The sequence below is a fragment of the Ovis canadensis genome, chromosome 2 (assembly GCF_042477335.2).
Source record: "Ovis canadensis isolate MfBH-ARS-UI-01 breed Bighorn chromosome 2, ARS-UI_OviCan_v2, whole genome shotgun sequence".
NCBI classification, from domain to species: domain Eukaryota; kingdom Metazoa; phylum Chordata; class Mammalia; order Artiodactyla; family Bovidae; genus Ovis; species Ovis canadensis.
Genome location: NC_091246.1, coordinates 10,779,370 through 10,801,394, shown reverse-complemented (window position 1 = coordinate 10,801,394; position 22,025 = coordinate 10,779,370).

Here is a 22,025-nt window from a genome sequence, read left to right as displayed (position 1 = left end):
AAGTGGACAGAGAGCCCCGCAGGGACTTAGATGCTCGCTGGGACTTCCCACCCCCTTTTCTGACCCAGATAACTCTCCTGAAAGCTCTGCTTTCCCTCTGGGGATCCCCATTTTCTAGGCCCCCACACTGTTTGATATCTCTCGTGAAGTTGATTGTGGGTACATCTTGAAGACATCCTCTCCCAAGTGTTTGTTTATAAATTCTGTTTTTAGTGCAATAAAAGTGTTTTGGGAGTGTGCAGGGTGGACCTCTGCTGGCTTTGCTGTTTAATAACAAGAGAGAGAAAAAAAAAGTAACCAAGAACACAGGCTTTGGCATCATGGAGACTTGAGCTTCCTTCCTGTCTCTGCCATTCTGAAGCTATGAAGACAGATTTAAGATTGCTGAGAGTTATCCTCTGAGTGTTAGCAGGATAATTACACCTGCCTATGGTTGCTGTCGGAGAAGGCAATGGCACCCCACTCCAGTACTCTTGCCTGGAAAATCCCATGGATGGAGGAGCCTGGTGGGCCGCAGTCCATGGGGTCGCTAAGAGTCGGACACGACTGAGCGACTTCACTTTCACTTTTCACTTTCATGCATTGGAGAAGGAAATGGCAACCCACTCCAGTGTTCTTGCCTGGAGACTCCCAGGGACAGGGGAGCCTGGTGGGCTGCCGTCTATGGGGTCGCACAGAGTCGGACACGACTAAAGTGACTTCGCAGCAGCAGCAGCAGCAGCATGGTCGCTGTAGGCTTCCCAGGTGGCGCTAGTGGTAAAGAACCAATGACATACCCATGCCAATGCAGGAGACATAAGAGACCAGGGTTTGATCCCTGGGTCAGGAAGATCCCCTAGAGGACCGCATGGCAACCCACTCTGGGATTCTTGCCTGGAGAATCCCATGGACTGGAATCCCATGGAATCCCAGAGGAACCTGGCAGGCTACAGTCCATAGGGTCACACTGAAGCGACTTAGCAAGCTCGCATGCAAGGGTCGCTGAAGGGATTCAATGGGACGCTTTGTGTGGAACCCTGAAAAGAATGTCCAGCACACACTGGGCTGGTGAGATCAGAGACTTATTCCAGGAGACAGCAGGACTTGGGGTGGGTCTTGTAAGTTAGAGAGGAAATAGAGATATGCAGAGCATGTGGGAAGAGCCTGGCAGGTGAGAGGACAGTATTGTGCTAGGATCTTGACCCCATAGCTGAGGCTTGTTAAAAGCTGGGGCTTATTCTGCCTCGAATTAGTGTCCCCTTGTGAGTACTGGTGTGAATGAGTGCTCAGTCGTGTCCGACTCTGTGTGAGCCCATGGCCTGCACCCCATCTGAAGGAAAGTTACACAGCTCAAAATAGCCTGCAGTTAAAACTCCCCTCAAGGTCCTCCCCACCATTCTATGCAAAACAAAGAACTCTCTCACCGGAAGAAAAAAAATGAACATTAAGGTTGATTATGCCCAGCGCCCAGCCGGTCCAGCCTCTGGCCGATCTCCAGAATTCCTTGCCCCAGCCATTTAAGAGATAACTAACCCAAACAACCTTGGAGAAGAACAGGCCCCCTTAGGACAGTAGATTTCCACATATATGCCTATATATACTTACTCTTCTTGGGTTAGTGTTCAGTTCAGTTCAGTTCAGTAGCAGCTCACTAACCTGACTGCTGCCCCTTCTCGCCTCACTAAAGGTGATCTGTTCCTGTAGAGTGCCAGTCTCGTTCTTTTTCCAAACCTCGCCTTTTCTAACTCCCTTACCCTACACCATTGGGCGCCTCTGTCCAAGTGATTTCCCAGGCAAAAATACTGCAATGGGTTACCATTTCCTTCCCCAGGGATTGAACACATGTCTTCTACACTGGCAGGCAGATTCTTTACTGCTGAGCCAACAGGGAAACCCAATAGTCCCTTCTGCACACCTGGGAGAATGACTGGCGTCATGGGAGGTGATGGCACAGGGCAGTGGACCTCAGAATTGTGGCATTCAGTCTATGGCCTGCTTTAAGAAGTTCTCCCAGGGACTTCCCCTGGTGGTCCAGTGGTTAAGACTTTGCCTTCCAACTCAGGGGACATCGTTCCCCTGCCCGGGGAGCTAGGATCCCACATGTCTTGTGGCCAAAAAGCCAAAGATAAAACGGAAGAAATATAGCTACAGATTTAATAAAGACTATAAAAATGGTCAATATTTTTTAAAAAATCATCCCAGGTCCTTGTGTGACCATTCCTAGCTCATGCTTAACTGATATCCAGCCACTGCTTTTTTGTCATCATGGGCTGATTGCAAGTTTTCCTGTCCCTGAGATGGAAGAATTGAATTTGACAAATAGTAACAAAGGCTGTGTACTTTACTCCCTGGTTTTGATTCCTCCCAAGAAGAGATGGCAGCCTATGAGCAACCAGGTTTGCATGACAAACCCCACTCTTCCTGGGCTGTGGTGCTGAGGGGAGGGTCAGCTACCACCACTCCACACAAGATCACCATTGCACCCACCACCATTCCCAACCCTTAGAGCTCCACACTGTAATTTTCCGCTGCTGGTGGAGATGTCTTTCCTGTTCTGCTTTGTACCTACCATAGCACCTGATACGTATAGTATTACCTCTGGAATGACTGAACCTTAAATCCTGTCTGAAAAGCAGGATGCGCTTTCAAGCTCAGTACTGAGCACTAGAATGTACTCAGTCGCTCAGTCGTGTCTGACTCTCTGTAACCCCATGGACTGTAGCCCGCCAGGCTCCTCTGCCCATGGGATTTCCAGGCAAGAATACTGGAGTGGGGTGCCATTCCCTACTCTGGGGGATCTCCTGGCTCAAGGATCGAACCTGTGTCTCTTGTGTCTCCTGCTTTGGCAGGAAGATTCTTTACCACTGGCACCACCTGGAAAGCCCAGAAAGCACCAAGGATTCTAGTTTTGAGAAATAACCTTGTAGAAAATCCTTTTTAAATATTGCTTTTGGGCAGTGACTTCATTGTTAGCTCCTGGTCCACAGGAGTGGAGAGAGGGCAGAGGATTGAAATCTATGATCTGAGGCCCATGTTGTGGGTGATCTTATCTTTTGATACTAAGATCTGAGTTGACTGTCCGCGACTCTGGTTATTCACTTCCATTTCAGATCTACCTCATTTTTGGTGGTCGGCTCAAGCACTGCCAGGACAGCCTGTATTCACTGAGATAGTAAGGTCAGGGCTTCAAAAATACCAAAGGTGTGAGGCAGTTCACCTAGCGGCCTGGTGAGAGAAGACCCAGTCAAAACCAAAGCTGCACTAATATTAAACCAATCAGGGGTGATGCTGGCTTTACAGTAGGATTCCCTTAAACAATATTCCTGAATTGTGCTTAAATATTTGTGGTAGGAGTTGTAAATTAACAATATGAAACACTCTCACAACTTGTAGGTGAACAATAAATATCACAGTTGAGTGACTTATTGACTTTTTACTATGGAAGATAGGAAGGGGTAGAGAGATAAGGAAAGATGACCAAAAAAACTAAAATAGAAGAGTAACAACCACTGATGTAAGCATCTCTCAGAAGATGATGTAAGTACATGGCATAAGGATTCATTTTACAAAAGTTCACCTGACTATCCATCAATGGTGAACACATCTAGTATATAATGCAAAATATACAGGGCAAGTATTTGATGTAGAGTAATTCTGTCTGTGGTGTAGCAAGCTGCTTTAGAAGACGTGCTACTAAAGGATTTTTGAAAAATAATGAATCAGAATCTGAAAAGAATATATATATATATATATATATATATATATATATATATATATATATATATACATGTATAACTGAACCATTTAGCTATACACCTGAAACTAACACAACATTGTAAATCAACTCTCTGTCCATGGGATTCTTAACTTACTTCAATTAATAAATAAAGGGAAAAACAATTAAGAGCAAAAACTGACCAGATCATACCCACAAAAAATAATGATGCCGCCTCATTCCCTCTCCTCAAACATCTACCAATCATTTAGGAACAGAGAAGTAATATTTAATCACATTCCCTCAGTTCAAACATGTCATTGACAACCTGAATCCGAACTACTATACTACAGTCAAGTTGCATCTGTTATTTTTATATCTAAGGTGGTTAGACTTAAACAAACTTAGGAACAACTTGGTAATCAAATAAAGAAGGGCGTTCAAAAACATATTTGTTCAAACGTGGGATTGTGCTGTAATCCACTTACCAAGGCAGGTAGTTACAATGGGCATATATTTTGCAGCAGTAAAAAAACCCAGCTGTCCAGGAGCCAGACATTAAAGAATGATATTTTGCTGTCATAAACAGAGTAAATATCAATGAGTATTAGACAAGCGCCTTATAAATATTATTTCCTAGACTCTTCATAATAGATCTGTATGATAGGTATTATTATCCTGTTTATAAAGGTATAAACTAAGACTCAGAGAGGTTAGGTAAGCTTACCAAGATCACACAGCAAGCAAGTGGGAGAACCTATATTGGAACCCAAGACTGTCTGTTCCCAGAGCTCCTATGCTGACTGACTCCACGACACAGATCAAGGCTTGATGTTTCTGACACAGAGGACAGATGGAACAGGAATAAGTAATGCTTTAGACTCTCAGGGATGTCTGCCTGGTAGTTACTATGGAAGAAGTTGCATGTAGATTTCCCCAAAAATGTGACATTAGGGACAGAGCTGAGGGTCAGATCAAGTGACAGGCAAGTAGCAGCCCTCTCGGTCAACAAATATTTGATGGGTGAATGGATAATTTGAGGGGTACTGCTCGTTTAATGGGGCTTAGGTGCTCAGGGGTAAAGAATCCACTTTCCAATGCAGGAGAGCAGGAGACACAGGTTCATCCTCTGGGTCAGGAAGATTCCCCTGGAGGAGGGAATGGCAACCCACTCCAGTATTCTTGCCTGGAGAATTCCATGGACAGAGGAGCCTGGTGGGCTACAGTCCATTGGGTTGCAGAGTCAGACATGACTGAGTGACTGAGTGTGAATACAAGCATTTCTAACAAAGAATTAGGGGATGTTTCCATACCCCAAAAGGCAAAAACTATGCCCTTCCATTTGTGGCCATAAGTACTGGTCACCAACCACATTAAGACTTCCTCACCCAATGCTAAAATATAGAGCTTTTTATAAGTGACTCTCAGGAAGGGTGACGGTCTACTAGGAAGTTGAGAAATGACTAGCCTAAGTCATGATTCAGCATGGGTAAGGGGTTTATGGAGTCCATATATGACCAGACAACAGTCCATCCATAACAGGCAACTTGACTGAAACTAACCAGCAGAATGGGAATGGACATAATGACCTTGTCCTCAGTCACACTCTTAATTAATTTAACAAATCACTCATTGAGACAGACAATAGAAACATTCAAGTCATGTTATATAATAGCAAGACACAGTGCCGAAAGGAATAGCAAGAAATAATGCTTATTTGATTCATGTGCCAGACTGGAAGTACTCCTTGGACTTGAGCATCCAGGGTGATTATATATTCTGCTGGTAGTGGCTCAAATCCAGTTTTAAAATAACCACTCCCTTCACTGATGAAAGGTTTCTTGGAGCTAACAGCATCCCATCTGTGTCATCTGGGCCCTCCAAAACACAGCTGCTGAGACAGATTTAGGAGTGTAAAAGGCTTACTGGGATTAACACTTGTGAAAGGAAAAAGAAGGAAATGGGATTAGGGAAAGGGAGTTGCCAGACCATGACACTGATCTGACAAAGTCTCTGTCAGCCCAGCAGGGAGCTCTGAGCATGTGAGAGGAGGCCTGTGTTGGGCAGAAAAGGATGGGACCTTGTGCCATAGTCTTGCACAGCCACTGGATGGGGCCACACCAAGAAGACCACCATCTCAGCTCAAGAGTTGAGGCCATTCAGAACCAGGTCACAGTGGAGGCTGTGGGTTAACCCCTCTCCTCACCGCTGCAGAATGAGCCCTTTCTTGAAGAGGGAATCTGAGCAATGTATCTCTGTGTCTGACACACCATCCTAATATCCAGAGTTCTCTTCTCACATGGGGCACGGGTGGAGGCAAAAACCCTTTCCTTCGCTTCTAGTTTGAAATTTCTAGCACAACATGAGGGCTCCCTGTGGGTAAGAAAACCAATGATACCAGTGATTGTTGCCTTCAGATTCAAAATTATCAAGATTTCATTATCAGATTATCAAAATTCAGCAAGTACTTACTGCATGTGGGCCCAGGTTACCCAGCAATCCATCTGGGACTCTCTTAAGCATATCATTGGACCAGTTTATTCCACTGATACTGATACCACTAGGCTTGGGATGGGAGGAAGACAGTTTGGGCAGTGGGAAGAATAATCATAAGTCTTGGATTATGGATCCTTTGGGAAAGGGTCAAGGAGTTCTCAAGATAAAAATCATTCATGTAACAATTTTGCCATAGGCCAGATCTAATTTGGCCTAAAGCTCAACATTCAAAAAATGAAGATCATGGCATCTGGTCCCATCACTTCATGGGAAATAGATGGGGAAACAGTGGAAACAGAGTCAGACTTTATTTTGGGGGGCTCCAAAATCACTGCAGATGGTGACTGCAGCCATGAAATTAAAAGATGCTTACTCCTTGGAAGAAAAGTTATGACCAATCTAGATAGTATATTCAAAAGCCAAGACATTACTTTGCCGACTAAGGTCCGTCTAGTCAAGGCTATGGTTTTTCCAGTGGTCATGTATGGATGAGAGAGTTGGACTGTGAAGAATGCTGAGCGCCAACGAATTGATGCTTTTGAACTGTGGTGTTGGAGAAGACTCTTGAGAGTCCCTTGAACAGCAAGGAGATCCAGCCAGTCCATTCTGAAGGAGATCAGTCCTGGGAATTCTTTGGAAGGAATGATGCCAAAGCTGAAACTCCAGTGCTTTGGCCACCTCACACGAAGAGCTGACTCATTGGAAAAGACTCTGATGCTGGGAGGGATTGGGGGCAGGAGGAGAAGGGGACGACAGAGGATGAGATGGCTGGATGGCATCACTGACTCGATGGGCGTGACTCTGAGTGAACTCCAGGAGTTGGTGATGGACAGGGAGGCCTGGCATGCTGCAATTCACAGGGTCGCAAAGAGTCAGACACGACTGAGTGACTGAACTGAACTGAACTGAGACCTAATTTGAAAACATGAAAATCTGTTTCATATCATCAATGTAAGGATCTGAAGAAATTATTTATGTAAAGAGTTTGGCATGTAGACAGCTACATGTAAAAGAATGATATAAGAACACTCTTTACACAAAAATAAACTCAAAATGGATTAAAGACCTGAATGTAAGACTGGATACTATAAAATTATTAGAGGAAAAGCAGAACACCCTTTGACAAAGATTGCATCAATACCTTTTCTGATCTACTCTCTAGAGTAATGAAAATAGAAACAAAAATAAACAAATGGGACCTAATTAAGCATTAAATCTTTTGCACAGCAAAGGAAACTATAAACAAAATGAAAAGACAACCCACAGAATGGGAGAAGATATTTGCAAACCATGGGATCAACAAGGGATCACTCTCTCAAATATACAAACAGCTCATGCAGCTCAATATAAAAAAAGCAAGCAACCTAATAAAGAACATAGGCAGAAAGTCTAAATAGACATTTTCCAAAGAAGATATACAGATGGCCAACAGGCACATGAAAAGATTAAGATTGCTAATTACTAGAGAAAGGCAAATCGAAACTACAATGAAGTATCATCTCACACCAGTCAGAATGGCCATCATCAAAAAGTCTACAAATAACAAATGCTGGAGAGGGTGTGGAGAAAATGCAACCTTCCTACACTCTTGGTGGTAATATAAATTGGTACAGGCACTATAGAGAACAGTATGGAGGTTCTTTAAAAAAATAAAAAATAGAGCTACCATATGATCCGTTAATCCCACTCCTGGGCGTATATCCAGAGAAAACCATGATCTGAAAAGCTACATGCATCCTAATGTTCACTGCATGACTATTTACAATTGCCAGGACATGGAAACAACCAAAATTTCCATCTACAGATGAATGGATTAGAAAAGCTGTGGTCCATATATACAATGGAATATTACTCAGCCACAAAATAGATTAAAATGATGCCATTTGTAGCAACATGGATGGACCTAGAGATGATCTTACTAAGTGAAGTAAGTGAAAGCGAAGAGAAAGAGAAAGACAAACGCCATATGATATCATTCCCATGTGGGATCTAAAAGAAGGGTACAACCGAACTTATTTATAAAACAGAAACAGACTCACAGACTTAGAAAACAAACGTATGGTTACCAGCGGGGAAAAGTGTGGAGGAGGGATAAATTAGGAAGTGGCATTAACATATACACACTACTACATATAAAATAGATAATCAACAAGGACCTATTCTATAGCACAGGAAATGCTACTCGATATTCTGTGATAAACTATATGGGCAAAGAATCTGAAAAAGAATAGATGTATGTGTATGTATAACTGAATCACTCTGTTGTACACCTGAAATGAACTGTAATTACATCAACAGTATTCCAAGAGAAAATTTTAAAAAAATTTTAAAAAGCCTGGCATAATGCTGGGCACATAGTAAGTGGTCAGTTAATTGAAGCTAATCATATTCTTTTCTTTTGATCAGCGTAGTCATTCTACAAATAGTCACTGTGGACTTAATATGTCCAAGCTCTGCGAGTACACTGTTGACAAAAATAGTTGAAATTCCTGCCCTTACTGAGCTTTTACAATGGTTTATTTCTTTTTAATCTTCACATTCTGGATCCTATAAGGTCAGGAGTGTGACCTGAGGAAAAAGACCAAACTAGGTGCCTCTCCTTTAATTGTAGCCTCTACAAAAACCCCTGACTTTTTCCTTCTTTTCTTCATGCTGCACTCCTTTCTAGAAAGCCCTCCCTCCTCTGCCTTTTCAAATATTATCCTTCCTCGAAGGCCAAGAATTCAAGAATTCCTTTGATGCCCCAGGGCTCACTCTTCTCATCCTTTGTATGTTCCTATAGCACAGGTAATAACCCTGGTGGCTCAGAGGTTAAAGCGTCTGTCTGCAATGCAGGAGACCTGGGTTCGATCCCTGGGTCGGAAAGTTCCCCTGGAGAAGGAAATGGCAACCCACTCCAGTATTCTTGCCTGGAGAATCCCAAGGACGGAGGAGCCTGGTGGGCTATAGTTCACGGGGTCACAAAGAGTTGGACACGACTGAGTCACTTCACTTCAGAGCACAGGTGGTGCTAGTGATAAAGATCCTGTCTGTCATTGCAGGAGACATAAGAGACCTAGCCTCAGTCCTTGGGTCGGAAAGATCCCCTGGAGAAAGAAATGGCAACCCACTTCAGTATTCTTGCCTGGGGAATCCCATGGACAGAGGAGCCTGGCAGGCTACAGTCCATAGTGTCGCTAAGAGTTGCACACGACTGAAGCGACTTAGCACACATAGTACCTAGAGTTTTACCCTTACATTACAGCAGTCAATCACTTATTGGTTCAAGCTACTGTCTAAATATAATTCCAAAAGAGCTTAAAAAAAAAAAAAGAAAAAACGACTCTCATACAACTATATAGTGAGCCTGTGTCAAAGATTTAATATTAAACCATTATTGAAGGAACCAAAAGAATGACAGCTGATTCAAAGGAGGTTATGAGAAGCTGATACACACATAATTCAGTGCGAGAAAAAACGGTTGGAATAAGATTGCTAAATTAGACACGTGTAGTTAATGTCTTACAGGGCAATAAATCCACAACCTTTGTGGCCATTGTCTCAATGGGACAGAGAGCATTTACATATTTACCAGACAGAAGTAATTTGCACCTTCTCAATTTTATATCGGAGAAGGCAATGGCACCCCACTCCAGTACTCTTGCCTGGAAAATCCCATGGACGGAGGAGCCTGGTAGGCTGCAGTCCATGGGGTTGCTAAGAGTCGGACACGACTGAGCGACTTCACTTTCACTTTTCACTCTCATGCTTTGGAGAAGGAAATGGCAACCCACTCCAGTGTTCTTGCCTGGAGACTCCCAGGGACGGGGGAGCCTGGTGGGCTACCGTCTATGGGGTCGCACAGAGTCAGACATGACTGAAGTGACTTAGCAGCAGCAGCAGCAGCAGCAATTTTACATTAATTAATCTCTAAATTCACAGAGTCTGGCCTGTAAACAACAGTAAATAGTAAATTAAGCATAGTCACATTTGCCAAGAAAACCAGAGGACCCCAGGAGGGCTTATTAGGTAGTCCTCTTGTATGACTTTGAAAGAACACATGGTTATCTTTTACCTTTTTTCAATTTCTGGATAATTTTTAAAAACACTAGTTTTTATGGTTACACATACATTGGAAAGGTAACTGTGAAAAGATAATGATTTTGGAGTCAGGAAAACCCAAGTTCAAATTATGCCTCCACGCTTAACCTCTGTGCCTCTATTTCCTCAGAGTTGTTTCAGAGATAATGTGAAAAGGCTTAGAGAGTGCTAGAATGCAATAGGTTCCCAGTAAATATTAGCTCTTTCACTCTCTTTCTCTCTTCTTTTGTGAAGAGAGATCAGGTTTTTTTTTGTTTTTTGTTTTTTGTTTTTATAGTGTTCTCTCTGTTGTCCCCAGCCCCAGCCAGGTTCTGGTAAGTGCCTGAGCTTTGAGTAATTGATTTTCAATAAATCTCCTCTGATTGTTTTCTATATGTCTTATCTGTGATTTAGGCAAGTTCCTTCCCTTCTCTAGGCCTCAACTGATAAAAATGAGAGGATTTAATGGTTCTTAACTAAGGCCAGCACTAGTCCCAGGAGTGATTTTGGAAATGGGGGAGGGGATACAGCATTTTTTTATTTTGGCAGTAACTGGAAAGTATTACTGACATTTGGTGCTTAGGATCCAGGACTTCCCAGGTGGTGCCAGTTGTAAAGAACCTGCCTACCAATGCAGGAGACATAAGAGACCCAGGTTTGGTCCCTGGATTGGAAAGATCCCGTGGAGGAGGGTACGGCAACCCACTATATTATTTTTGCCTGGAGAATCCCATGGATAGAGGAGCCTGGCAGACCATATACAATATGGTTGCAAAGAGTTGGACATGACTGACACCACTTAGGACGCAGCACACACGCAAGCATGTTCCCTGCAACACGGAACTGTTTCATCCAGCACATGAGCAGCACCCCCATCGAGAAATGCTGAACCATCTCTAGAGAAAGTAAAAGTGTTAGTTACTCAGATGTGTCCTCTCTTTGCTACCCTATGGACTGTCGCCCGCCAGGTTCCTCCGTCCATGGGATTCTCCAGGCAAGAATACTGGAGTGGGTTGCCATTCCCTTCTCCAGGGGATCTTTCCCAAACCAGTGACCGAACCCAGGTCTCCTGCACTACAGGCAGATTCTCTACCATCTGAGCCACCAAACAGAAAGTATATTTTATTTCCAAACAATTTAGCAATTCCCCAGACTATTCCAGGTCAGAAACACAGCCTCATTTTGTTGACATGCTCTTGTCTAAAGAACAGCATTGTTTTTGCTCTTGCAAGCCTCACTGGCACGTCTATTTTCTGGGGACAGAGATTGTTCCAAGGCACCTTTATTGGGAACCAACTAGTCTTTGCTGAGTGTCCCAACCCAGTGCAAAGAACAGCAGGGAAGTTGAAGACAAGGTCTTACCATCAAGAGGGGAAAAAACCCAAGCTTATGACATATGGCAACCCCAGCATTCCAAGAGAAAGCTCAGGGCCTGCTGCTTACATTCTGAATGAATCCATTCAAACACACATCTCTTCTTTTTATTCTTTTGCTTGTGGCCTTGCATTAAGTAATTGTCTCGCTCTCTCCCACCAGACGCTGACTTGAGCTCCAAAGAGGAACAGCTGATTCCTGATGATCTGTTTCCTCCTGGGTTTACTGCACAACAGGTATGAAATTTATACAGTTTTACACCAAGTTAGTTTTCCCACCAATTCACCATTGGTCTGGCATCCTGAAAAGGAGCAAGTCCTTTAAGTCAAGGAACCAAATATTTTTCCTTTTGGAAAAGCAAAGTCTTCATAAGGCCACGGAGATTCTATTAAAAACTGGCAAAGCAGGAAAACGAAGTGGCCAACAGGGGGCAGAAGAGGAGAGATTTCATTTTCCTCCATGCGAATCACGTGAAGTTGCTCAGTTGTGTCCGACTCTTCGAGACCCCATGGACTACCAGGCTCCTCTGACTATGGGATTTTACAGGCAAGAGTACTGGAGTGGGTTGCCACTTCCTTCACCAGGGGATCTTCCTGACCCAGGAATTGAACCCAAGTCTCCCACATTGCAGGCAGACGCTTTACCATCTGAGCCACCAGGGAAGCCAATAAGAGAGTGTCAGGTGGCTTGTAAATAACACACCACCCTACCTCCCCACTAGAGCAGCGAGGGGTAACCTCAGGTCAGCCAGGAGACTAACCTGGAATCTTCTGATCTGCAGTTAGCCATTGCGCCACTGGCCCTGTTGGTTATTCTCCTCCAGAAGCACTAAATGAGAAAAATACAAGCATTTAGCTGCATTCACTTAGAAAGTTGCTTGTTGTGAAGTATTGATAAGAACCATGATAACACAGCTAAACAGTTAAAATCTGCTAATCAGTTCAATGCTTTTTCTTTTCTTTCAAATGTCTTTTTTTAAGGAAATAATTTTTCAACTTTAATTAATTCATTGTGAAGTTGGACAATTTCGTTTGTTGTTAGTATCTACAGCTTTCTCCAGCTTACTCAGAAACCTATACCAAATGCACTGGATCGTATATTCAGGGGACAACTGTGGAGAACATGGAGTTAAACCATGTAAAATGTTCACTTTATAGGTTAAAAGATAGTTGATAATTGCAGTCTCTTATGGTCTCTTATGAATAGTAGTGTTACAACTGCTGACATCAACGATTTTCATTTTCTGACATGTAATTATTGATCATAAATTATAGAATTTTATCAAAAAGATACATGCACTCCTATGTTCATTGCAGTGTGATTCACAATAGCCAAGACACAGAAACAACCGGAATGGCCATCGACAGATGCATGGATAAGAAGATGCTGCATATATCTACCGTGGAATACTGCTCAGCCATAAAAGAGGGAACCAGCGCCATCTGCAGCAGCATCGACGGGCCTGGAGATTATCATACTAAGCCAAGTCATCAGAACGACAAGTACTACATGACGTCACTTAAATGTGGAATCTAAAACAGGACACAGGCAAACTCATCCATGAAACAGACAGACTCACAGACACCGGGAACAGACTTGTGATTGCCAAGGGGCAGGGGTGTAGGGGATTATTAGTTTGGCATTAGCAGATGCAACCTATTATATAGCTATAAATGCCTAAAAAATGCTTAAACCTAGACTATTAAGTATGCCTATATGAATTTGGCAATGACTGATTATTTCTTTGTTTTTTGCCCTACTTTATTCACTATATATATATATATATATATATATATATATATAAATTCAAAACTTGCATTCTGAGTTTGAGAGCTGATTCTGTGGGATGACCATGATTAGTTTTGATGTTGGCATTTAGATTTATTTATAATGCAAAAATGAAATAGATTTGCAGAGCATATAGGGAATAGATTTTTTAGTGTATGCTTTAATCTGTCAGTTTCTTCCAATATATTATTCACAAATCTAATACTATACGCTTTATTATAAAACAGGTCTATAAACAGTTTTGTACAGTGAGATGTGCCAGTCTGTGTGACATTCCATGTTAAATGGCTATTCTGTTCAGTTTAACTGCACGTGGTATAGTCTATTCAATCATGAGTTTTGGAGAGAATCTTTCACTGAATAAAATTTTAATTTAGTATATGCAAAAATAAAGGAGGGGGAGCCAGATCAAATGCTGATGAAAAGTCAAGCAAAACGAGGACCGAGGACCAAAAAAAGCCTGCGTGATTTACTATCTTGAAGATAACAGGTGGCCTTGGAAAGACCTGTTCCTATGCACTTGCAAGGCAGCAGCCTCTCCAAGATCCCTGTAACTGCCCATGTTTGGATCTGTTCCAGCTCACCCAGAGATGAAAGGGGAAGAATTCATAGCTACATTTCCCATCAGCAGCTTGGGACAGAGTTGAAGCCGAAGTTGGCAAAGAGGAAGACGGCGGACCAGAGCCCAAAAGTGCGGCAAGGTTGCCTCCTAGTGGCCAGTCAGAGGCCTGACTTGCATCACACAGCCTGGCTGGCTGCTGCTCCCTGCCCACAGGAGCAGCCTCTTCCTGCTTCCTCTCTTCTGTGCATTGTGAGGTTTCTCAGGTCAGGAGTATTGAATGCTTATTTTTGTCATGTGTACACATGTAAATATAATATGCAACTACTACCTGAAGAATCAGCAGAGTACAAAAGTGGTACCCATTATGATGCCATTTAAAAATTGGAAAGTCTGTTATTTTAACAAATTTTAGAACTGTAGCAATGGCTATTGGCTCTAATCTTCCTCTTGTTGGTTTCCATTCACAAATGAAACCTATTTTTCTATACAACTTCCAGAGCAAACTTACAAAAATGGAAATGAGATCACTTTACTGTTGAAAATCTCCATCTTTCCATCACCCCTGGAAAACCATCCAAACTGCTTCCAGTGTTGACCTCTCCAAGCCCAACCTCATGTCCTAGCTGGCTCCCTCCTTCACTGGGCTTTCTGCTGTTCCCTGAACATGTCAAGCTTGTTTCCATCCCATGACCTTTGCAACTGCTATCCCTGCTAGAACACATTTGTCCTATGTCGTGGCAAGGTTTCTTCTTCCCAAAGTCACTGTTTAGCCTACTTGGTTCCTCCATAGCACATAGTCCCTGCAATTTTATTACACATTTGTTTCACTTGTTTGCTTATTGTCTGTCTCTTTGAATAGAATATAAACTCCCATAGTATGGGGATTCTGTCTGCTTGTCTCGTGCTGTGTCCTTAATGCCCACCGTTGGGGCACAGAGCAGGTGTAATGGCGCCTGGCACAGAACAGGAGCTAAATCAATACACGGCAAATAAAGAATAAAGGAATAGTAAGATTCTGGCTATGTGATGTGTCAAAAATCCTTCTTTGGATGTTTCATGCAAAAGTTGCTTCTTTTTTTTTTTAATTTCTAAGAACAAGCCAAAAGCAAGTGAGAATAAAACACGATCCACTCCTAGAATGATTTTGGAGATGCATAGTGGCCTAAATGACATTAGTGACCAATCACTTCAGGGCACTGGATCATCAGTAGTTATATTTTTAAAAATCTTTTAGCAAGCATCCTCTCAACTGAACATTTTACCAACTTTTCTGAAAAGAGAAAAAATAGCCAAAGACCTCAGAAAAATACATACTGAAAATAATCAGTAAAAATTATTAATATACTCTTTTTCAGGTGGTTCAAATTGGATAATTTGTGGGTGCCCAGTCTTTTTCCTCCTCCAGATGGAAATCATCAAAGCCACCTTGCCCAGTATGTTGGAGGCCAAGAAGCACGACCAGCAGGAAGCCTCTGAATTCATCTCATTTCCCTGTTTTACCAGCTGTGCTGTCCAGCTCTCACGAGCCTCAGCTTCCTGGGGCCCTTGTGGTGTGGGGTCCTTGCCTTGCACCCCTTGCCTTTGCTGCGGGTGAGCCTGAGGCTGTCAGCAGGGCCAGGAGTCAGAAAGAAGAGCCAGACACGGTGGGGTAAGGGTAGGGAGATTGACTACCAGCTGGAATCTGCTGGGTACCTCTATATCCATCTGTCCATCACCACATCTGATACAACGACCTTCAGAGAGCAATGGCCATTACTTTACTTCCACCTTCCAAATTTCACGCGTGTTTCTCTTATGGCTAACTCTAAATGGAATCATACAGGGAAAGCAATGCTGGGAAACAGTTCCCACTTCAACCAACTTGACAGAACACAAGCCATCTGTGTGGTCAGGAAGCTACTCTTAGGAAGTGAGCCCTGAGCTGAGACCCAAGGATGAGAATGTGCCAACCACAGGAAGGCTCCAGGCAAGAGCTTCCAGACAGAGGGAATGATCTGAGCAAAGGCTTAGCTCACGTGAAGAACAGAAAATAGACCAGGGCAGCTGGATCATTAGGAGCAAGGGGAGGATGGTATGAAATAGAGTTATGCTGTAAACAGGGAATGGTCAGATTATTGTGGGATTTATAAGGTAAGGAGTATGGACTTTGTCCAAAGTGCAAGTAATCAAAGAGTTTTAAGCCGGCAGAGAACATGATCAGATTTGAGTTTCCCAGAGATCACACAGGCTGCTGTGAGCTACAGTGCAGGGGATGGGGCAAGAGAGACGGCACTGGCCCACGTTCTCACGTGTATACTTACGTGTATGCACGTCTGTACTCTGGGTTCCTCAAAGGGGGAGTTCTTGGCCAAGAGGTAAGCACATCTGACCTTTAGATACATATCCAGATTGCTTAGATATCACCTCTCTGAAGAGCCTTCTATGACCCTGCCATCTAGGTATGCTGACCCCTGTTCTTCACTCTGTGGCCCCCTATTTATTTTCTTCTTAGCCCTGATAATGGTATATAAGATCTTGTATTTATTTACTTTTTTATAATTTGTCTTTCTCATGAAGGCAGGACTTGTCTTGTTCACTATTATACTCATCGCCTAGGGCAGTGCCTGGCATATACCCTGAGGAAAGCAAAACTGAAAAAGACACACGTACTCCAGTAGTCATTGCAGCGCTGTTTACAGTAGCTGAGACATGGAAGAAACCTAGATATCCATTGGCAAATGAATGGATAAAGCAGCTGTGGTACATATTTACAATGGAATACTACTTAGTCGTAAAATGGAATGCATGTGAGTCAGTTCTAATGAGGTGGACGAACCTAGAGCCTATTATACAGAGTGAAGTAAGTCAGAAAGAGAAAAACAAATATCATATATTAATGCATATATGTGAAATCTAGAAAGATGGTATTGATGAACCTGTTTTCAAGACAGCAGTGGAGATGCAGACATAGAGAACACACTTATGGACAAGAGTGGGGGGAGAGGAAGGAGAGGGTGAGATGGAGAGCAGCAGGGAGGCATATGCACTACCGTATGTGACATAGATAGCCAGTGGGAATTTTGCTGCCTGATCCAGGGAACTCAGACCAGGCTCTGTAACAACTTAGGAGGGTGGGAAAGGGTGGAAGAGGTTCAAGAGGGAGGGGCCGGGGGCGGTCCCGAGATGGCAGAGGAATAGAAGACCACATTCTCCCCCACAAATTCATCAAAAGATCATTTGAATGCCGAGCAGCTTCCACAAAACAACTTCTATAATGCTGGTGGAGGACACCAGGCACCCAGAAAGGCAGCCCATTCTTTTGAAAGGAGGTAGGAGAAGGCGATGGCACCCCACTCCAGTACTCTTGCCTGGAAAATCCCATGGATGGAGGAGCCTGGTGGGCTGCAGTCCATGGGGTTGCGAAGAGTTGGACACGACTGAGCGACTTCACGTTTCACTTTCATGCACTGGAGAAGGCGATGGCACCCCACTCCAGTATTCTTGCCTGGAGAATCCCAGGGAAGGGGGAGCCTGGTGGGCTGCCGTCTACGGGGTCGCACAGAGTCGGACACGACTGAAGCGACTTAGCAGCAGCAGCAGCAACAGGATAAAATATAAAAGACAAAAAGAGAGGAAAAAAAAGTTAGGGATGGAAAAAAGTAGGAAACCCTCTCACAGGCGGGTCTGTGGGGAGTTTTGGAATCTCAGAGGGTAACATAACCGGGAGGAAAAAAAAAAAACACAACCCACAGAATACGTGCATAACCTCAACTGCCAGTGGAGAAATAGCCCAGATGCTTGCATCTGCCACCAGCAGAGAACTTTGCCGCAAAAGGCTCTAACGCTCAGCCTGGCCCACTCACAGAACAAAGGGTTGAGCGAATAAAGGAGAGCTAGCCCGCAGTGTACAGGCCCCTCCCTCCCCACTAGAGGCAGAGAGGCAGGCGTGTGACAGCCGGAGCCAGAAAGCAAGGAGCTGCTCCACCAAACTGTGAGCAGGCTCCCAGGTGCTAACCATGTCTTCCTGGGATCCTAGACGGCTGACATCTGCCAGGAGGGTTGCAGCCGAGATCAGCTCCCCAGAGGAGACATACAGCATACCTGACTCGGTGCTCTTGCAGCACACCAGGGAAACTGAGTGGCCGGATGGGGAGGTGATTAAGACACACAGTCCACCTGGGAAAGTGCCCACCTGGGATAGTGTGCTCGCCGAACACCTGGTCACCTGAGCTACTCAGACCTGGGAAGGGCACAGAACGCACACGCACTGCAAGCACTCCCCACACCGGGTGTTCTGGGCTCTGGCGAACACTTGGGGAACTGATTACTGGCTAGATTGCTCTCCCCTTTGGAGTCTCCCTCTTTGTATTTGTTTGCAGTGTCCCTCCCTCCCCACAACACAATAACACAATAAATAAATAAATGACCACCTTCACCTCCTTGTGTCAGAGTGGAAATTAGACTCTGAAGAGACTTGCAAACAGAGAAAGCCAAAATAAACAAAGAAGAGGGAACCACTCGAAGTGACAGGCACAACAGATTAAAACCTTGTAGTTAGCATTGACTAAGCATTGGAGGGGCCTATAGACCTTGAGAATGAGTGCAAGCTGAAACAAGGAACTATCTGAAACTGAACTGACTCCACACTGCCCACAACAAGTCCAGAGAAATTCCTAGATATATTTTTACTATTATCACTTTATTATTTTTTTAAATTTGAGTTCTTTATTACTCCTTTGATTTTCATTTTTATAACCTACTATTACTTTGCAAAAAATAAATACCCTGTTTTTAAAGCAAATTTCATATATATATTTTTTATAATTTTTGTGATTGTTTTGTGTTTTTAATATTATTTTTTGAAAGTCTAACTTCTACTCTAGATTTTTAATCTTTGCTTTTTGGTATTTGTTATCAATTTTGTACCTTTAAGAATCCAATCTTCAGTTCCATTTTCACTTAGGGGTGTAATTACTGGCTTGGTTACTCTTTTCCCTTTTGACTCTCCCTTTTCCCCTGCCAGGTCACCTCTATCTTCTCCCTCCCCTATCTCTTCTCTACTTAACTCTGTGAATCTCTCTGGGTGTTCTGGGCTGTGGGGAACACTTAGAGAACTGATTACTGGCTAGACTGGTCTCCCGCTTCGACTCCCCTCTTTTCCTCCTGATCACCTCTATCTCCCTTCTCCCTCTTCTCTTCTCTATGTAACTCTGTGAATCTATCTGGGTGTTCCAGACTGTGGAGAGCACTGAGGGAATTGATTACTGCTTAGATTGCTCTCTCCCCTTTTACTCCCCCTCTTCTCCTCCTGGTCCCCTCTATCTCCCTACTCCCTCTTCTCTTCTCCATGTAACTCTGTGAACCTCTCTGGGTGTCCCTCACTGTGGAGAACTGTTTCACCATTAACCTAGATGTTTTATCATCTGTGCTGTGTGGATGGAGAAGTCTTGAGACTACTGTAAGAATAAGACTGAAAGCCAGTGGCAGGAGGCTTAACTCCAAAACTTGAGAATATCAGAGAACTCCTGATTCCAGGGAGCATTAGTAGACAAGAGCAGACCCCAAAGCCTCCATACCTACCCTGAAACCAAGCTCCACCCAAGAGCCAACAAGTTCCAGAGCAAGACATACCATGCGAATTCTCCAGCAAAGCAGGAACACAGCCTGAGCATTAAAAGACAGGCTGCCTAAAGCCATGCCAAACCCATCAACACCCCCAAAACTCACTACTGGACACTTCATTGCACTCCAGAGAGAAGAGATCCAGCCCCACCCACCAGAACACACATGCAAGCTCCCCTAACCAGGAAACCTTGACAATCCACTAGTCCAATCCCACCCACAGGGAGCAGGCTCCACAATAAAGAGGAACCATGAACTTCCAGCCTACAGAAAGGGCACCCCAAACACAGCAATATAAACAAAATGAAAAGGCAGAGAAATACTCAGCAGGTAAAGAAACATGATAAATGCCTGCCAAACCAAACAAAAGAGGAGGCAATAGGGAGTCTACCTGAAAAAGAATTCAGAATAATTCAGTACAGATGATTTAAATTCTTGTAAACAAAATGGAGTTACAGATAATAGACTCGAGATAAGGATTGAGAAGATGCAAGAAATGTTTAACAAGGACCTAGAAGAAATAAAGAATAGTCAATCAATAATGAGTAATGCAATAAATGAGATCAAAAGCACTCTGGAGGGAATCAACAGAAGAATAACTGAGGAAGAAGATAGGATAAGTGAGGTGGAAGATAGAATGGTGGAAACAAATGAAGCAGAAAGGGAAAAAGAAAAAAGAATTAAAAGAAATGAGGACAACCTCAGAGACCTCTGGGACAATGTTAAATGTCCCAACATTCAAATCATAGGAGTCCCAGAAGAAGAAGACAAAAAGAAAAGGCATGAGAAAATACTTGAGGAGATAATAATTGAAAACATCCCTAAAATGGGGAAGGAAATAGCCACCCAAGTTCAAGAAACTCAGAGTCCCAAACAGGATAAATCCAAGGTGAAACACCCCCAGACACATATTAATCAAACTAACGAAGATCAAACACAAAGAGCAAATACTAAAAGCAGCAAGGGAAAAGCAACAAATAACACACAAGGGGATCCCCACAAGGATAACAGTTGATCTTTCAATAGAAACTCTTCAGGCCAGAAGGGAATGGCAGGACATACCTGAAGTGATGAAAGAGAAAAACCTACAACCCAGATTACTATACCCAGCAAGGATCTCATTCAAATATGAAGGCAAAATAAAAAGCTTTACAGGCAAGCAAAAACTCAGAAAATTCAGCACCACCAAACCAGCTCATCAATAATCGCTAAAGGATCTTCTCTAGACAGGAAACACAGAAAAGGTTTATAAACTCAAACCCAAAACAACAAAGTAAATGGCAATGGGATCATACTTATCAATAATTATCTTAAATGTAAATGGTTTGAATGCCCCAACCAAAAGACAAAGACAGGCTGAATGGATACAAAAACAAGACGCCTTATATATGCTGTCTACAAGAGACCCACCTCAAACCAAGGGACACATACAGACTGAAAGTGAAGGGCTGGAAAAGATATTTCATGAAAATGGAGACCAAAAGAGAGCAGGAGTAGCAATACTTCTATCAAATAAAATAGACTTTGAAATAAAGACTGTAAAAAGAGACAAAGAACACTACATAATGCTCAAAGGATCAATCAAAGGAGAAGCTATAACAATTATAAATATATACGCACCCAACATAAGAGCACCTCAATACGTAAGGCAAATGCTAACAAGCATGAAGGAGGAAATTAATGGTGACACAATAATAGTGGGAAAAAAATTAAAAAAAAAATAGTGGGAGACATTAATACCCCACTCACACCTATGGATAGATCAACTAAACAGAAAATTAACAAAGAAACAGAAACTTTAAATGATACAATGGAACAGTTAGACCTAACTGATATCTATAGGACATTTCACCCCAAAACAATGAATTTCATCTATTTTTTCAAGTGCTCATGGAACATTCTCCAGGATAGATCACATCCTGGGCCATAAAATCTAGCCTTGGTAAATTCAAAAAAATTGAAATCATTTCAAACGTCTTTTCTGATCACAATGCTGTAAGATAGATGTCAACTACAGGAAAAAAAATTATTAAAAATACAAACATATGGAGGCTAAACAACATGCTTCTGAATAACCAAGAAATAATGGAGGAAATAAAAAAGGAAATAAAAATATGCATAGAAACTAATGAAAATGAAAACACAACAACCCAAAACCTATGGGATTCAGTAAAAGTAGTGCTAAGGGGAAGGTTCATAGCAATACAAGCTTACCTCAAGAAACATGAGAAAAATCAAATAAACAACTTAACTTTACACCTAAAGCAACTAGAAACAGAAGAAATTAAACTCCAGGGTTAGTAGAAGGAAGGAAATCATAAAATTAAAGCAGAAATAAATGAAAAAGAAACAAAGAAGACTATAGCAAAAATCAAAAAACTAAAAGTTAGTTCTTTGAGAAGATAAATAAAATAGACAAACCATTAGCCAGACTCATTAAGAAAAAAAGGG